This window comes from Conger conger, chromosome 7 (assembly GCF_963514075.1).
Source record: "Conger conger chromosome 7, fConCon1.1, whole genome shotgun sequence".
NCBI classification, from domain to species: domain Eukaryota; kingdom Metazoa; phylum Chordata; class Actinopteri; order Anguilliformes; family Congridae; genus Conger; species Conger conger.
Genome location: NC_083766.1, coordinates 62,165,808 through 62,169,930, shown reverse-complemented (window position 1 = coordinate 62,169,930; position 4,123 = coordinate 62,165,808).

Below are 4,123 nucleotides of genomic sequence, written 5' to 3'. Positions count from 1 at the left end.
AATTTTATATTTAAAAAGCTGGTAGATCTAAACGACGCTGCTTGTAGAACTATGCTAGGACTTTCATCACAATCCGGTGACGAGGACGTTTGTAGCTGTTCGTGAATCTAGGCACCATCCCCGTATTCTTACAGCTGTGTAGGAAGTCTTCTTTCACGAAAAATCTACTTTTTAAAAATAAACGAAAGTGGATTTTTGTGTGTCTCAATCTGGGGGAAAGCTTAAATCGATTTTACGGATAATGTTTTAGTAAAAAAAAAAATGTAGCAGCTTTATTTATGATAAATGTGTTTATTGTAAAATTATTTTAAAACAAAACGGCAAAAACATGTAAAGTTTTGGACAGTCTTGGAAAGAAGAAAAACAATAAATATAAATATATATATGTGAATTTTTTGAAATAACTGCCTTGTGTCCGGTCTTTTTCTCACACTTATTACAAAACATACTGATGTCACAAAAACAGTGATCAATGAAGAACAAAATATTACAAATATTAGAATATGACATGCATTTTGTTCTGTAGACGTCATTATCTTTTGCCTTAATGTTCACGTGAAATGTAACGGATTAAATCAAGAGCTTTCACACTTCGATCCATGAAAACAGTTCAGTGTACAATTCACACAGTGGCCGGTAGAGCTGTTCTCATTCTGCAGATATTGGGAACTTCTTCGCCTAACAAAACTGAAGAAGCTTTTAAAGTTAACTGTGTGTTAAATTAACACTAGGAAGAGCAGTTGCCTGTTTGCAGGTGTATCCAGCGGAAAGACGTGCTCTGGTGCCACTTAGTGGTGGAATGTGTTTACTGCAGCCAGTGGAGCTCCTGTTTGTATTAGTCAGTCACTGACCCACTCTGGAGAATGTTTAAGGACAATCAACCCCAAATATACGTAGTATTCTTTTAGAAAATGATAATATAATAATACTAAATAAAATGTTTAAGCATTTTGAGGAGGAAAAAGCAGCTGGATGGGAGAGAGAGAGATGAAGAGAGAGAGAGAGGGAAAGAGAGAGGGAAAGAGGGATAGAGATTTAGAAGGGGAGAGAGGGGGAAAGGGGGATAGAGAGAGATTTAGAAGGGGAGAGAGAGGGAAAGGGGGATAGAGAGAGAGATTTAGAAGGGGAGAGAGGGAAAGGGGGGTAGAGAGAGATGGAGAAGGGGAGAGAGAGGGAAAGGGGGATAGAGCGAGAGAGAGAGAGAGAGCTCTCCTCACAGCAGGGTAATATCCATATCTCCTGATACAGGTAAACAGTTGGCCCCGCCCTCAGAGGGGCCAAAGGTTGGGGTGTCCATCGGGGTGTGCTCCTCCTCCCCCCCGGCGGGGGGGTAGTTGCCGTGGTAACTGTGCAGGAGGGAGGGGGCAGGGGGGCCGGGGGAAGGGGGCGGGGCTGCAGACAGGGGGTCTGGAGCCAGGCTATCATCCCTCACCTCCTCCCACAGCTTACCTGCCAGGTGAGAAAATGGTAAATGGCAAATGGTAAATGGCAGGCATTTATTTAGCACCTTTATCCAAAGCACTGCACAATTGATGCTTCTCCATTCACCCATTCATACACACACTCGCACACCGACGGCGATTGGCTGCCATGCAGGGCACCGACCAGCTCGTCAGGAGCATTTGGGGGTTAGGTGTCTTGCTCAGGGACACTTCAACACAGCCCGGGCAGGGGATCGAACCGGCAACCCTCCGACTGCCAGACGACTGCTCTTACTGCCTGAGCCCCAACAACCGTTACTCCAAAACTCTGCCCTGGGGCCACTCTAACCTCCCCCTAGGGGACCACAGTCTGGCTCATTATTATTAGTAGCAGTTGTAGCTGTATGATTATGAAGATAATTATGACGATGATAGTTACCGCTCAGTGGGAGGTGGGTGAGACTGGGTCTGAGGGAGTCCACGTCGCTCCCTGGCGCCCCCTCCTGGGTGTGTGTGGGGCTACAGTGACCCCCCAGCAGGGCGACGCTGAGGGTGGTGAGGGGGGGCTCCAGACTGGGGGGGTAGACGTAGAAGTCCGGGGACTGGGGGAGGGGCGAGGGGCGTCGGCCAATCACGGGCGGGCCGAGGGCGGCGTGCCGCAGGCTGGGATTGGGCCTTCTCTGTGTGGGCGGGGCCAGGAAGGGGTGTCTGTGGAAACCCGGGGGGCCCCTCGGAAGGTGGGCGGGGCCTAGCCTTCGTCTCTCTGGCCAATCACCGAGCAGGCAGTCCAGTTCATCTGGGAGGGAGGGAGGGGGGGGCACTTTAATCTGGAGAGTTGAGGTTCACTTAACACTGAGACAATGTTTATTTAACACTGAGGGAATGTGTATTTAACACTGAGAGAACACCTATTGGTTAGGCAGGTTATGTATCTGGACGCAGAACAGTAGCGTATCTGGCGCCAGAACAGTGCGTATCTGGACCCAGAACAGTAGCGTATCTGGCCCCAGAACAGTAGCGTATCTGGCCCCAGAACAGTACGTATCTGGACCCAGAACAGTAGCGTATCTGGACCCAGAACAGTAGCGTATCTGGCCCTAGAACAGTAGCGTATCTGGACCCAGAACAGTAGCGTATCTGGCCCTAGAACAGTAGCGTATCTGGACCCAGAACAGTAGCGTATCTGGACCCAGAACAGTAGCGGATCTGGACCCAGAACAGTAGCGTATCTGGCCCTAGAACAGTAGCGTATCTGGACCTAGAACAGTGCGTATCTGGACCCAGAACAGTAGCGTATCTGGACCCAGAACAGTAGCGGATCTGGACCCAGAACAGTAGCGTATCTGGCCCTAGAACAGTAGCGTATCTGGACCCAGAACAGTAGCGTATCTGGACCCAGAACAGTAGCGTATCTGGCCCAGAACAGTGTGTATCTGGACCCAGAACAGTGCGTATCTGGCCCTAGAACAGTAGCGTATCTGGCCCCAGAACAGTAGCGTATCTGGACCCAGAACAGTAGCGTATCTGGCCCTAGAACAGTAGCGTATCTGGACCCAGAACAGTAGCGTATCTGGCCCCAGAACAGTACGTATCTGGCACTAGAACAGTGTGTATCTGGAGGGCACTGACCGGGCCGGGCCATGCTCTTCCGCACGGTCAGCGGGTCTTTGCGGCGCCACTTGTGCAGCTCGTCCAGCATCTTCTCCACGCGGGCGGGGTTCAGCGCCCAGAGGCAGCCCTTCCTGGAGGCCCCGGCCCCGGCCCCCGCCCCCGCCCCCGCCCCGGCCCCCGCCCCACTGCGGGGCTCCAGCTTCTCAAAGCACTTGTTCAGGGACAGGTTGTGGCGGACGGAGTTCTTCCAGCCGTCCGGGGCCGTCTGCGGAACGGGGGTCAGGGGTCAGGGGTCAGGGGTCAGGAAGCAGAATTGTAAGAGAGGAACAATATCCAGCTGACAATTCTTTTTCTCACAATGTCACTGGAATGCTGTGTCAATGTTATAACCTTGCCACAACATGGCAGCGACATTGTGAGAACATTTTGTGTTAGCTGGGTAGAGAGAGGTCCGGCCTCAAGGCTGAACTGCCCCATGCTTACTTCTGCATGTGTAGACCTCAGTGTTTCTACAATGGGTCCCTGTGGGAAAGTTTCTCACTATGAACTGTTACTCCATACTTTTGGAGTCAAGTGGGTTTTCATGGGTCATTGGATAGCCTAGATTGTTGGGTGCTCCATTTTATTTGGGCAAAGTGTAGCATTAATGCAGACAAAAAAGGCATTTGTCTTGCAGTTGTTCACCATCCCACATTTGCAGTGTCTTGAAAATAAACCTTGACACCCCCCCCTCCAAAAAAAGACCCAAAAAACATCAGTAAAACTGGAATTAAACTGCAATATCTCTTTCTTCCTCTCTCTCTCTCTTTCTCTGTCCCTCCCTTCCTCTCTCAACCTCTGCTGAAGCCTGTCATGTTGGCACAATATCTCATTGCCTCCGTTTTGCTTCATGGTTTTTATTGATGAACCCTTCCCTCCGCAGCTCCAGGGGCTCCGGTTACAGCGTGTCCCTGAGGGCGGGGCCGTCGCGCATACCGGCACGGGGATTTGGGGAAAACATTAGGGAAGATAACCGTTTTTATGAGCCTGTTCTTGAAGCCTATATTGTTTTTTTCTTTTCTTTTTTTAAATCTCCTTTGGTGACTAAGGAT